The sequence below is a fragment of the Mangifera indica genome, chromosome 2 (assembly GCF_011075055.1).
Source record: "Mangifera indica cultivar Alphonso chromosome 2, CATAS_Mindica_2.1, whole genome shotgun sequence".
NCBI classification, from domain to species: Eukaryota; Viridiplantae; Streptophyta; class Magnoliopsida; order Sapindales; family Anacardiaceae; genus Mangifera; species Mangifera indica.
This window is the reverse complement of record NC_058138.1, coordinates 8988854-9005081: the sequence shown is the minus strand read 5'-3', so window position 1 is coordinate 9005081 and position 16228 is coordinate 8988854. Positions and strand designations below refer to the sequence as shown.

Sequence of the window (16228 nt, the reverse complement as noted above, 5' to 3'; positions counted from 1 at the left end):
TTAATCTCTTCCATACTCAGCGTGTCTGAGCTATTTACAACAAAATAATTGACACGGAACACGCATTAACCATATATCATAATTCTTTTCTTTCACCCATTTATTCATTTACTTACTATACAGATATGCTTCACTCATTATGATTTATGCATGTATGAGTGTCATGCCTTTTCTATTTTCTGATCGTACATCTTTTTCAACTCTTTATCAGCCACATAGCTTGCATGCATGATTCTAATGCAATTGACTTTCATAAAATATTTTCTGATTCTTTCTCTCTCTTTCTTTATTTTTTTTTCAAATATTTTTATTGACTGGTCTAGACTACATATGACAGTACTTGCAGTCACCATACAAGGTATAATTCTCTCTTACACGCATATTTTACTTTTTTTTTCTTTGTTGTCCACACAGTACAGCTAATATTTTTCTTTGTTGTCTACACAGTACAACCGATATTTTTCTTTACTGTCCACACAGTACAACTCGCCTATAAGGATTTTAAGTATGTTTTCTGCTTTCCTGTATCATATGAGTCATTATAAAACCAAAAACATTTGTTTTCCATTTTCTGAAAACATGCATAGCTTAGAAAATGTTTTTCCTCTTTCTTTATTTTTTTCTAAAAATCATGCATATGCTATGATTCCTCATGTATGCATGTATACCCATAATATCAAATATGCCCATTCATTAATTTCCCTTATTCTTTTTACTCCTTATCAAATATCATATTATTTTCTCATGCATTTATATATATCTCATGTATCAAATTAATTTCAAAATATATAATATAAACTTAATATAAGGGTTATTCCACATATCATGCACATAATTAAGCAAAATTAACCTATATCACATAAAATGACATTTTTGCCCTTATGACCAAAATTACATCATGAATCCTAATGAATTTTTTTATCCTTTTAAGCATAAATCACCTTAATTCTAATACCTTACACACTTATATAAGTAAAGATTATTTAAATAACCTAACTCAAATTTACTTCAAGTATGTAAAGTATGAAATTCTTACATTTTCCTTGGTAATTAGGTGATTTAAGCTTATCCTCTTTCTTTTCTTCTTCCTAGCAACCTTAATCAACCAAAAATATAATCATCCATCAAAACTCTAAATTTCACATCTCTTAAAAATTAAATTTCTTACCTTAAAACTGACCAGAATTGATAGATCTATACTTTTTATAATTGGAGGCTCTGGAAATTATGTGGTTTAGCTAGGTTTTTGGATGAATTTTGCTTAAGGGAAAACTTTAGTTCAATTCATGGAGTTCTCGGCTAAATGAAGAAGAAGATGAATAGGTTATGGGTTTATAAGCCTTTTGGACCAATTTGCCCTTAATCTTTTCCATAAATGACTATTTTATCTTTGACCAATTACCAAAACCCCTTAGCACCACCATATAATTTCAAGTGTGCCATTCAATTTTCATTCCCACTTTGTCCCTTAATTCCTTCTAAAATAACCATTTTACCCCCTTTGAAAATTATTACTCATTTAGTAGTTTTCTATAATTCTTTTGCAATTTCTTTAAACAACAAGTTATAAAATCAACTCTAAGGGTAATTTTGGAAGTGGAGTTTAATAGCATACCTGAATCCGGGTGTTACATTTCTTCCCCCCTTAAAAAATTTTGTCCTCGAAATTTAAACAAATAGGTTAGGAAATCTTTCTCTCATTTGTTGCTCAACCTCTCATGTGGCTTCTTCCACCTTATGATTCTTCCATAATACTTTCACTAATGGAATTGTCTTATTTCGGAGCTCTTTTATTTTTCTCTCTAGTATCTGCACTGGTTGCTCCTCATAAGTTAAATCTTCTTTTAATTCCACATCATCTAATTTCAAGACATGTGAAGAATCGCTAATGTACTTTCTCAATAAAGAAATATGAAATACATTATGAACTCGATCTATACTAGGTGGAAGTGCAAGTCTATAAGCCACCTTGCCCATTCTTTCTAAAATTTCAAATGGGCCAATAAATCTTGGAGCAAGTTTCCCTTTTCTTCTAAATCTCATCACGCACTTGTAGGGGGCTATTTTCACAAAAACTTTATCACCCGGTTGAAACTCTACTTCTTTCCTTTTCAAATCTGCATAGCTCTTTTGTCTGTCTTGAGCTTGCTTCAATCTAGTCTTGATAGTCTTTATATCTTCCACCATCCTCTGGGTTAACTTAGGCCCAAGAGCTTAACTCAAACATCTCGCTCTTCTATGTCATCCCAATATAATGGGGATCTACATTTCGTCCATAAAGAGCCTCATATGGTGCCATTTTAATGGTGGACTGATAACTATTATTATATGCAAATTCTATCAATGGAACCATTTCATGCCAAGTCATTTTGTAATCTAAGCAATAAACCCTCAACATATCCTCTAGTATTTGATTCACCCTTTCTGTCTGGCCATTTGTTTGAGGATGATATGTTATGCTAAATGCCAGCCTAGTACCCAATGCTCTTTGTAAACTACCCCAAAAAGCTGAAACAAATCTGGGGTCTGTATCTGACACAATAGTTTTGGGTATGTCATGTGAAGCAAAACTATCTTTCACTGGAATAAAATGGGTCGATTTAGTCAATCTATCTACAATCACCCATAATGCATTATAGCCTTTTTGTACTCGAAGTAGGCCAATGATGAAATCTATTGAAATATCTTCCCATTTCCATTCAGGAACACTAAGTGGGTGAAGTAAACCCGAAGGTCTCTGATGCTCGGCCTTGACCTATTGACATACCAAGCACTTAGCTACATAGTTACCAATATCTTTCTTTATAACTATCCACCAATAAGTTTTCTTTAAATCCTGATACATCTTTACTCCCCTAAGGTGGGCAGTGTAAAGTGTATCATGTGCTTCACTTAAGCACGCCAGATCTTGAGTAATACATACCCTGTTTTTGAACTTGAGCACGCCATCAATCATTTGGAACTCAGTTGTTTTCCCTTCACATATCTGTTGACTTATTTTATGGCACCACAAATCTTTTACTTGTTTCTCTTTTATTTCATTGAGGAGATTAGGTTGAATTTTCAATCTGGCTACCCGACTCCCTATCACCTCAATCTGTTCCCTTTGAAACTCTTCCTGTAACTTTATCTGAGTGGTGAGATGAGCTATGGTAATCTTTTTACTCAAGGCATCGGCTGTCACATTTGCTTTACTTGGGTGATATTTAATATCATATTCATAATCTTTGACTAGCTCTAACCATCTTCTTTGTCATATATTCAAGTCTTTTTGAGTGAAAAAATATTTTAGACTTTTATGGTTGGTGTAGATATTACATTTAACTCTATATAAATAATGCCTCCAAATTTTTAAAGCAAAAACTACTGCCGCTAACTCTAAATCATGGGTAAGGTAGCATGTTTCATAATCTTTTAACTGTCGAGAGGCATATGTAATCACCTTACCCCTTTGCATCAGCACGGCTCGCAAGCCATTATGCGAGGCATCATAATAAATATCATAGTCTACACCTTCCTCTAGTAATACTAAAATTGGAGTTGTAGTCAACCGCCTTTTTAGTTCTTGGAAACTCTTTTCATAAGCATCAGTCCATAGAAAAGGAGTTCCTTGTTTGGTAAGAATTGTAAGTGGTCTGGCCAACCGGGCAAAACCCTGTACAAATCTCCTGTAATAGCCGGCTAGCCCTAAAAAGCTTATGATCTCTTTCACAGTCTTCAGCCTCGCCCATTCAAGTATTGTTTCCACTTTACTGGGGTCTACAGCTATACCTTCCTTAGTAACCACATGTCCTAAAAATACTACTCGATCCAACCAAAATTCACATTTAGAGAATTTGGCATACAATTTCTTTTCTCTCAATCTTTGGAGAACAAATCTCAAGTGTTCGACATGTTCTTCTTCTGATCTAGAGTATAACAAGATATCATCAATAAATACCACCAAGAATTTGTCAAGGCAATCATGAAATACTCGATTCATTAAATCCATAAAGATTGTTGGGGCATTAGTCAATCCAAAGGGCATCACCACAAACTCGTAGTGCCCGTAGTGAGTCCGAAAAACTGTCTTTGGAATATCTTGCTCTGTAATCCTCACTTGGTGATAACCCGACCTCAAGTCAATTTTGGAGAATACAGAAGCTCATTTTAATTGATCAAATAAATCATCAATTCGAGGCAACAGGTATTTATTCTTCACTATTAGTTTATTCAACTCTCTGTAATCTATGCACATACGAAGCGACCCATCTTTCTTTTTGACAAATAGTATGGGTACTCCCCAAGGAGAATGGCTAGGTCTAATAAAACCCTTATCTAAAAGTTCTTATAGCTGTTTCTTTAATTCTTGTAATTCAGCTAGAGCCATCCGGTAATGGGCTTTTGAAATTGGGGCTGAGCCAGGTTCTAACTCAATACTAAACTCCAACTCTCTCTCTGGAGGTAAACCTGGTAGCTTATCAGGAAAAATATCTGGGAAATCTCGTATTATTGGGACTTCCTGAACACCCAATCTTTGAATATCATGCTCATGTACCACATGAGCTAAATATCCCATACACCAATTTTTCAATAATTTTTGTGCCTTTACACTACTGATCATCATACTAGGCTGATGGCCCTCTCCAAAATTAAAATAATCCCCATTATCCAGTTGGAATCGAGCCTTTTTCATTCTACAGTCAATCTCAACTCCATATCTTTCTAAGAAATCCATGCTCAAGATAACATAAAAATCGGGCATATCAAAGACAATCAAGTCTACCTTTAACTCTCTCCCATGTATCACTACCCTTTAGTCTTTTAACATCTTATCAGTAATCACACTCCCACCATTTGGCATCTCAACTCTAATGGAATAGATAGATCTAACAGGCATTAACCTACCCTTTCAATAACCCCTGGTGCAATAAAGGAGTGTGTAGCTCCTGAATCAATCAATGCATATAAGGAAATAAAGTGGAAAAAGAGCTGACCAGTAACTACAGATGGATTAGCCTCTGCCTGACTATGGGTAGCTGTATAGACCCGTGCATTGATACCTTTCCCTAGTTACACTGGTAGAATCAGGATTTGTTGTGGCTGCATCGGGACTGGTACCTTAGTACTCTGGCAATCCTTTGTTATATGCCCTGGTTGTCGGTATCTATAACAAATCACCTGTTTTTGCTGGTACCAACAGTCCTCGTTATGACGTCTCCCACAAATCTGACACTGGGGAATATTTTCTTTTCTAGGCTTCTTGTCACGTTTCCCGTCTTTTCTACTTGCTTTTGACTGGAATTTTCTTTTTCCCCTGTTGTTTATGAAACTAGAGCCAATTGAACTACCCTCTAATGTTGTAACAGGTGCTGAAACAGTCAATGAAGCAGGTAGAGCTGACCGACTTGGCATCACTGTCTGAGGTGCTGTCAATGATAGAGGTGTTGTCATAGAGGGTGCATTCTTGGGTAGCTTATTAACATATACCTCTAACCTCAATGCTCTCTCCAATGCCTCTTCATAAGTTTGAGGAGGTTGTGGTCCAGCTAGCACATGCAAGGCTATCTCCAGTCTAAGGCTCTGAAGAAATCTATCCAATCAAAGACTAGGTGTACTCACCATACCTGGAGCAAAACTAGATAAGACATCAAAACGGGTAGAATAATCCTTTACTGAACCCTCTCTCTGCTGTAAAGAAATGAACTCCTGAACTTTGACTACTACCACATCAGCGGTTCTGTATTGGGCCTTAAATACCCTTCTAAAGTCTTGCCAAGTCATCAGATCCACATTTCTGGTTTCTTTAACTAGGTCTCACCATACGCGGGCCTCTCCCCTCATTAAGAAACTGGCATACTGAACTTTTTCTCTATCAGTCATAGGAAATAAATCCATAGTACTTTCCACCTGCTTGATCCATTCATCAGCCACCAAAAGATCTTTAGTACTTGTAAATTCAGGAGGGGTATGTTGACTAGGTAAGGAATAAATAGGCTCAAGTCGCCTTTGAGGTCTAATTTCTTCTCTCCCTTCATTCCTCATTTCATTTCCGATTTCTTCTATGACCTCCTCACGAATCTTACTTCTAATCTCATCTCGGATGGCATCTCAGGCTATATTTTTAGGTGTGGGTCTATCTTGACTCTCGGTCAACACCTGACGGACTATATCTCTGATTTTTGTTAGCCCAAATCCTGAACCACCTAACGGGGCAGGGTTAGATGGTTCTCTCGTCTCTCTCTGAATACCCCTTCCACGACCCCGTCTTCGTCCTCGTCTTGTGGTACTCCTCATCTAATAACTGCATAAGTGTAATTGCAGAATATTCTATTATTTGAATACAGGTAAAGAAAACAACTTACTACAGTCGATTCTCAGGAGCTAATCTGTGAGACATGAGGGGCACCTGTGCAATACTAGAATGCAAAACTATATATAAATATTATATTACATTACAACATATTCTATTATATCCACTTTTAAGCGCCCAAAATCGCGCTCTGATACAAAAAATGTAACCTCTCCTAACCAATAGGTGTGTTACAGAAAAACGGCAAGAGTTTCCCTATTTTAGAGGGCCGGGGAATATTTTTTTCTTTTTAATTATACCTTGTAACACTTCCAATTAGAAATTCACACAAACCAGTCTTACCAACCGACTGGAATTTTTGTCAACTTAATCACAATTAATAAAATAAGTACATAATAATAACCATCATAAAAATTATCACCCACAGAAACTTTACAACCAATTTTCATAACTAGCCATATATATATACATATATAGATATAGCTATACACAATCACATATATACATATAAGAAACAAAATATATACATATCCACCAATATCTACATCAAGTGTATATATATATATATATATATTCATATATTTATCAAAACATATAAATCAACAAAATTATAATGTCTTTCTCCCTCAACCTCATGTCTCACTAGTGCTTCCTGGGAATCTTTGCTGTAATTCTTTACCTGTAAAATATTAAATTAAACGGAGTGAGCGACCACGACTCAGTAAGAAAATCATACTCAATACTCAAAGTATTTCATACCAGTACTAATCTCTTCCATACTCAGCGTGTCTGAGCTATTTACAACAAAATAATTGACACAGAACACGCATTAAACACATATCATAATTCTTTTCTTCCACCCATTTATTTATTTCCTTACTATACAGGTATGATTCACTCATTATGATTTATGCATGTATGAGTGCCATGACTTTTCTATTTTCTGATCGTACATCTTTTTCAACTCTTTATCAGCCACATAGGCTTGCATGCATGATTCTAATGTAATTGACTTTCATAAAATATTTTCTGATTCTCTCTCTCTTTCTTTATTTTTTTTTCAAATATTTTTATTGACTGGTCTAGACTATATATGACAGTACTTGTAGTCACCATACAAGGTATAATTCTCTCTTACAGGCATATTTTACTTTTTTTTTCTTTGCTGTCCACACAGTACAACTCGCATGTAAGGATTTTAAATATGCTTTCTACTTTCCTGTATCATATGAGTCATTATAAAACCAAAAACATTTGTTTTCCATTTTTTGAAAACATGCATAGCTTAGAAAATGTTTTTCCTCTTTCTTTATTTTTTTCTGAAAATCATGCATATGCTATAATTCCTCATGTATGCATGTATAACCATAATATCAAATATGCCTATTCATTAATTTCCCTTATTCTTTTTACTCCTTATCAAACATCATATTATTTTCTCATGCATTTATATATATCTCATGCATCAAATTAATTTCAAAATATATAATATAAACTTAATATAAGGGCTATTCCACATATCATGCACATAATTAAGCAAAATTGACCTATATCACATAAAATGACATTTTTACCCTTATGGCCAAAATTACATCATGAATCCTAATGAATTTCTTTATCCTTTTAAGCATAAATCACCTTAATTCTAATACCTTACACACTTATATAAGTAAAAGTTATTTAAATAACTTAACTCAAATTTACTTCAAGTATGTAAAGTATGAAATTCTTACCTTTTCTTTTCTTCTTCCTAGCAATCTTAATCAACCAAAAATATAATCATCCATTAAAACTCTAAATTTCACATCTCTTAAAAATTAAATTTCTTACCTTAGAACTGACCAGAATTGATAGATCTACACTTTTTATAACTGGAGGCTCTGGAAATTAGGTGGTTTAGCTAGGTTTTTGGATGATTTTTGCTTAAGGGAAAACTTTAGTTCAATTCATGGAGTTCTCGGCTAAATGAAGAAGAAGATGAATAGGTTATGGGTTTATAAGCCTTTTGGACCAATTTGCCCTTAACCTTTTCCATAAATGACTATTTTATCCTTAGTCAATTACCAAAAACCCTTAGCACCACCATATAATTTCAAGTGTGTCATTCAATTTTCATTCCCACTTTGTCCCTTAATTCCTTCTAAAATAACCATTTTACCCCTTTTGAAAATTATTGCTCATTTAGTTGTTTTCTATAATTCTTTGGCAATTTCTTTAAACAACAAGTTATAAAATCAACTCTAGGGATAATTTTGGAAGTGAAGTTTACTAGCATACCTGAATCCAGGTGTTGCATTTACATATATCTCATACATTCCATATGAATATACATATTTATTATAATGGTTTTTTTACACATATCATGCACATAATTAAGCAAAATTAACCTATATCACATAAAATGACACTTTTATCCTTATGGTCAAAATTACATGCTTACCTTTAGTGAAAATTCTTTCATCAATGCATCATTTCTCACATATTCAACACACAAAATCCACTAAGCTAACCCCAAGAATATGAAATATCTAAAATACCCTTATGGCAAAATTTATATCATAAGTCCTAATAAATTTCTTTATTCTTTTAAGTATAAATCACCTTAATTTGAATACCTTACACACTTATATAAGTAAAGGTTATTTAAATAACCTAACTTAAATTACTTCAAGTATGTAAAGTATGAAATTCTTACATTTTCTTTGCTAATTAGGTGATTTAAGTCTATCCTCCTTCTTTTCTTCTTCCTAGCAACCTTAATCAACCAAAAACATAATCATCCATCAAAACTCTAAACTTCACATCTGTTAAAAATTAAATTTTTTACATTAGAACTTACCAGAATTGATAGATCTACACTTTTTATAATTGGAGGCTCTGGAAATTAGGTGGTTTATCTAGGTCTTTTGATGAATTTTTGCTTGAAGAAAAAACTTTAGTAAAATTATGGAAATTCTCAGCCAAGGAAGAAGAAAATGAATAGTTGGTTGGTTTTATAAGCATTTTAGACTAATTTACCCTTAACCTTTTCCAAAAATGACTAATTTATCCTTAACCAATTACCAAAAACCCTTAGCACCATTATATAATTTCAAGTGTGTCATTCAATTTACATTCCCACTTTGTCTCTTAAATCCTTCTAAAATGACCATTTTACCCCCTTTGAAAATTATTGCTCATTTAGTAGTTTTCTATAATTCTTTTACAATTTCTTTAAACAACAAGTTATAAAATCAATTCTAGGGGTAATTTTAGAAGTAGAGTTTACTAAAATACCTGAATCCGAGTGTTACATAATAAGTCAAAACTAATAAAAGAAACAAACATTCAACAAATTAAAAGTGAAATAATAATATAAAGAAGTCTAAGGGTTATGATTTCATTATCAATAACTCAAACATTAGTAGCGAATCCAATTAAGATCAAGTGCAAAATGAATTGTTGATGATTGATTATTCTATTTTACCTTATTCCTCTCTCAATGTTAATTAGACTTGTTAAGATTAAAAGTTTTCCTACTTTCGTGGTATGATGTTAATTAAAACCTATTAATTTTTATGAAAATCAATTTACCTACAAAGAATTTATATTTATCTTTAAATAAAACCCCAGGTTTAGCAAATATGTGAACTAATTGAGTATGTACTTCTTAATATCACACTTTAATCTACACCAAGCAAGAAGATAAAATCACAATTACTAAATCAAACATTCATCACCGTTGATCAATAATCAAACTCATTACATAATATTTGAAAATTTATAGATTCATTATAAACTCTAACAAAGGAAATTAGCTATTCATGACAATGAAGTTCAAGCCACAAATTAAATTTGAAGAGAGAGACATTTTAATCAATTATAGAAGATATTAAAAGGGATAAGAAAAACTCTAGGGTCTTCAAATCTTGATTCTTTTAGGTCTTCCTTTTTAAATCTTCAAATCTTCACTCTTCTCCTTGTTTCTTGAAGTTTTCTCTCTCTAAAAATCCTTTGGACTATTATATTTTGGTGATAGATAAGTGAAAAAGACATGGGTTTATTTTTATTTGTTGCCACTTAACCCTAATTTTTGTTTTTTTAATTTTATTTTTGCCCAGTAATTATGGGAACTCTTATAACCATAACACTACACATAATTGACCTCTACCCCCTTATATAAACTCTTCCTAATCACTTCTTTAAGCTTCTGTTTCACTCCAAGAAGACTTAAATATCTCTAAAACATGTAAAAATATGATTTAAAGTGCAAAATAAGATCAGGCCATAAAGAATAAATAAAATTTAAAGAATTTGACAAAACAAACCCAAAATTAACTTTAAAAGCTTACTATTGTAACCCTATTTTTGTGTATTTCATACACATATCAAAATCCCTCAAATATAAGAATTTGCTTAGCCCCAAGCGAAAAGAAACTAAAGTGAAGTCAAAGGAAAATGTAGAAGAAACATAAAGAAAATAGGATTTAAGTGATTAAATTCTGAAAACAACCTTATGCAATCAAAAACTGGAACTTGTTCTTCAAAAGCTCTAAGTCCAAGAAACACTCAATCTCAGATCCAAAGAAAACAAGTGATGTGATCCATGGAAGACCAAGAACATGTGATCTAATAATGAAAAACTATGACAAGAGTGTGGTAGGCTGTATAACACTGAAAACATTGAAGACATAAGCTAAAGGTAAGAAGCATGATGTGGCAATCAAAGATGACGTGGAGAGCATCAAACACATAGAAAATGATATGGCACATCCTTGGTGACGTTTTTACTTGACAAAATATGAAATGGAAGCTTAATTAGGCAAAAATTCATGTGAAGAAAGCAAGGGAATTCAATTGAAGTTCAATTTCCTAGTATTTCTAGTTTTCTAGTTGCTTAGGTGTTTTATTTGTTTTAGGAGTCTTTGTTTTATTTTCTTTAGGAATTATAATTGAATTAGGATTATTATTTTTATTATCTTATTTAGATTGAGATTATTATTATCCTAAAGATTATGTTTATTATTATCCTATTCAGACTAGGGCTATAAATATCAATGTAACCTTGGGATAGAGGATATACAATGGATTAATAAAATTATGAGATTTTTTCTTGGTTCTTTTGAGAACTCATGAATTTATCAAAAATATTTTCTTTTGGCATTCAAATATGACTTATCACTCACCTTCTTTTCTATTCTAGAGTGTGGCGTCAACTCATACCTTTGGTTCATGTCAATTATAGACATCGGGTCATTGTTTTTATACTTTTGGTTCATGATTATCCATAATCATTGGGTCAAGGGTTTTTATAATTTTGGTTCGTGTCAATTATAGGTATTGGGTCAAGGTTAATTACGTGACGAAACTGATTCAATCCTGGGAAAATAGCTTCTTGAGTGTTGGGTCTTACGTCAAATCATCAAGGTTCACATCAGTTGGTATCAGAGCCGAATCGAATCAGGTTCCGTATCTATCTTTCTTGTGTTTTCGAGTAGGAATTCTCTTCTTCATTAGTCGTGATTTCATTCTCTTGGTAATTTCGTTTTCGTTTTCTTATTGTGTTTTGGTGTCCTTGTTTCCGTCAAATTCTTGAATTCTTGATTGTCTTTTGGTGTCCTTATTTCCATCAAATTCTTAAATTCTTGATTGTCTTTTAGTGTCCTTGTTTCTATCAAATTCTTGAATTTGGATTAACCTTGGAATAGTCAAATTCTAGGTTGTGTGGGTGTCTAATTGTCTTCTTGATTGATCCAAAAAAAAAAACGAAAAAAAAAAGAAAAAAAAGGAAATAAACAAAAATACAAAAACAAATTTAAAGTGTGCCAACACGAGTGATTGAGTGACATTTATTTATTTATTGTTGGAGTGAAACATGTGAGGGAGTGTGTAAGATCCTTTCTAACATATTTTGTAGGTTACAATCATGTCATCATGCCAAAATAAAAGTTCTACTAAAAGTGATGATTTGAGGACAAATCATTTTAAAGAGAGGGGGAATGATGTGATCCATAGAAGACCAAGAACATGCGATCTAATAATGAAAAACTATGACAAGAGTGTGGTAGGCTGTATAACACTGTAAACATTGAAGACATAAGCTAAAGGTAAGAAGCATGATATGGCAATCAAAGATGACGTGGAGAGCATCAAACACATAGAAAATGATATGGCACATCCTTGGTGACGTTTTTACTTGACAAAATATGAAATGGAAGCTTAATTAGGCAAAAATTCATGTGAAGAAAGCAAGGGAATTCAATTGAAGTTCAATTTCCTAGTATTTCTAGTTTTCTAGTTGTTTAGGTGTTTTATTTGTTTTAGGAGTCTTTGTTTTATTTTCTTTAGGAATTATAATTGAATTAGGATTATTATTTTTATTATCTTATTTATATTGAGATTATTATTATCCTAAAGATTATATTTATTATTATCCTATTCAGACTAGGGCTATAAATATCAATGTAACCTTGGGATAAAGGATATACAATGGATTAATAAAATTATGAGATTTTTTCTTGGTTCTTTTGAGAACTCATGAATTTATCAAAAATATTTTCTTTTGGCATTCAAATATGACTTATCACTCACCTTCTTTTCTATTCTAGAGTGTGGCGTCAACTCATACCTTTGGTTCATGTCAATTATAGACATCGGGTCATTGTTTTTATACTTTTGGTTCATGATTATCCATAATCATTGGGTCAAGGGTTTTTATAATTTTGGTTCGTGTCAATTATAGGCATTGGGTCAAGGTTAATTACATGACGAAACTGATTCAATCCTAGGAAAATAGCTTCTTGAGTGTTGGGTCTTGCGTCAAATCGTCAAGGTTCACATTAACAAGTCACAAAAATCAAACTGAAACTATATGCAGTGATCAATCACAACAAAATTTTTGCACTTCAGATAGACATATATGTGCTTAGCAATCTTTATGGTCTTTAAATGAAATCAACCAAGCCCTAGAGACAAAATCAAACAATCTATCTCCAACTAATGAAGATGCAATTCATTTCAAAAAGATCAATAGGTCTTTATTTAGGCTGTAACATGACTAGGGTTATGGATTAAAGAATAAAAGGATAAAGAAATTAATAGATAAACATAAGTATACTATTAATGAAAGAAGTAGAGATCTACATGATTGCACAATAGAAATTAAGAAAGAAATATGAATGTAAATTGAACTGATAATATGTACAAAATAAAATAAAATAAAAATATTTTTTTTCTTTTTTTTCACTTCTTTCTTTTTTTCTTGCTTTTTTTCAAATTTCTTTTCTCTTTTTTTTTTCATTTTTAAATTTTCATGTTCAGTTTTTCAATTTTTTTACATATATACACATAAATATATATCCTTCAAAAATCCCCCAAATTGATTTCTTTGTACATAGAGCATATAGTGCGATAATACTATGATTTTCTCATTTTTCTTCATTTTTCCTTTTCATTTGATTCAAAAATCTCATGCAAATTCACTAATTTCATCAACAATATAACTTATGTAAAGGGTATGTTTAATACATTTATTGGCTAGATGGGTGTTTAAGGGTTAAAACAAAGAAAATGCAAAGGATATAAATAAAACACAAGAAAATTGGCTCAAAGGGCAAAAGATTAAACATTTATAAAAGTTAGCTAAAAGAATAAGGTTATTTTAGGTTAAACAAACAATCACACATATGCCAATATCATATCCTTTATTAATGCATGAAACTTTTTATTTTGTCTCGAAAGATTGAGTGACAAGTTCTAAGACTTAAGAGACATTACAAAAATATACAAAAGCATGCATAACCCTCCCTAAGTAAGCATACACAATCACAAAATAATGACCACATGCATAACAAACTCTCAACGACAAATGCAACAATCGTAACTCTATCACCAATCATAAATATATCAAACTTTTTTCTTTAAAACAAAAAATGACTTTGATTGCTAAAGGTTCTCTAATCATTCAAATCACCTGAAGTCTTTTGAGGTACTAAAAATGAATTTGCAAAACTTAGTCCAAAGTCTAAGGAGGCATAAACAAATGTAGGTGTAATCAGAACTAATATGTGCATAATTGCAATATAAAACCAAATAAAAAAAATTGAAAATAGAATTGCATGAAAGAGAAACAAAATTAAATGAAATTTGAAATCTAAAACCAAAGCTAAACTAAAAAGTTAAAACAAAAACTCGAAACTAAAGATCCCCTCCCCCCAATACTTAGGACAAACATTGTTCTCAATGTTTATTCAAAGCACAACAAGAAAATGTCAAAATATCAATATGAATAAGTTAGAAAATTCCCTGGAGTTTTTTGATACTGGTGTTGTTGATCAAGACATTTCAAATATCAATGTAAGCACACTACAAAAAACTTGTAGTTGTATGGCAATTCAATTTTTGCTGAGCATCTAAAAAGAATTAAAATTTCGAACAATAATGTGAATAGTTTAAATATCGTTAATGAAATCTCAAATAGGCACTTAAGCAAAATATCAATTTATCAGCGAAATATCAACCATCAGATAAATTTATCTATAGAAGCAACAAAATCAATATCAAAACAACATATCAACAATTTCCCCAACTTTAACACTTTATCGAACAACACAAACCAAAAAAATGCATAAAATTTATCTACAAGCTCAACGAAATCATCATCAAAACAATATATATCTTGTAACCAATCCACATTAACCCCAACTTCAAAATCTATCAAATCAATAATTCATCCAACACAACAATTTTCCAATAGCACAACCTAGAAAAATCTGCACTAATGTATATATTTAATAAATTTAATTTGTGTAGGTGTGTGCAACAATTTATGCAAACAAAGCAAATTCATTCAACAATAACAATTTTAATCCCATAACAAAATAAACAACAACCAAAATTGAGCATCAAATCCATTTTAAATTGCATCAAAGTACAAAATCATTACAATATAGTCCAAATGTATGAAAAAGTCTAAACATAAAATATAATAAATGCATAATAATAAATGAAGTCTAACTATTTCTTGGCTATGTGCTTAATCTTGACATTTTGGAGTGTGGTTGATTTGTGTGAAAGAAAAACATGTGCATTTACTTTGTTTGGAGAGAATGAGCTGCTTTTGCTATTCAAGAAATAGAAGGGATGAAAGGTTGGCACTGATTGGTCCCAGTCAAAGCTATTTAGATATTAAAAATATTCTACTTGAGGTGAGAATGAACTTTATAATTTTATTGCAAGTTCCGTCTCCCTTACATTGTTGGGTAATAAAGTTTAAATACATCCAAGACTCAACTATTTCTCTGAACAAAAGGAGTGAAACAGCTAGTTGGCAATAAAATAGCCAACAATAATGGAGATATTCTAACTTATTGACCGATTCCTATGCAAATAAAATAACAACAATAACTAATGCAAATCTTAAGCCATAATTTGCAATCAACATGGTCTTCGTCGTATATCACCTTGCATGCCCCATGCAAACTATTCCACACTCAATCCTCATACCTTGGGTTTTTGATGGGTACTTTAGTTGATCTTCTTAGCTTATCATTGCCTCTTTCTTTCAGTGGAACCTTGTCCTCAATGTTCAATTTGATAAACTTATTTCGTAGCTCTTGTGTATTCTCCCATGTAACATCTTCTTTTGGAAGATTTTTCCACTGAACAAGGTTTTCCTCAAGAAAATTTGACCCTTTCTTAACCCATCTAGTATCCAAAATAACTTCAGGTTCCATAATAATTTCACCATTATCAGCTATGGGCGGTAGCTCAATGCTAGTGGTATCGATCTCCCCTACTTGCCTTTTAAGCATTGAAACATGAAAAGAAGGTGGATTTGAGACCCTTCAAGCAACTGGATTTTGTAAGCTACTTTTCCAACCTTTGCTTCAATTTGGTGCAGACCATAAAAATGATTAGCCAACTTTTGATATGCTCTCTTATAGATAGTTTGCTAGC

At 32.0% G+C, this 16228-nt stretch overlaps 1 long non-coding RNA gene across 1 annotated transcript; it reads left to right on the top strand.

Annotated features, from left to right (window-relative positions):
* The first annotated feature begins 11477 nt into the window (after nucleotides 1-11477).
* On the top strand, nucleotides 11478-12554 carry LOC123209568. Its single transcript, XR_006501088.1, has 2 exons — nucleotides 11478-11735; nucleotides 12189-12554. It is a non-coding gene; the product is annotated as an uncharacterized LOC123209568 (long non-coding RNA).
* The last annotated feature ends 3674 nt before the right edge of the window (nucleotides 12555-16228 follow it).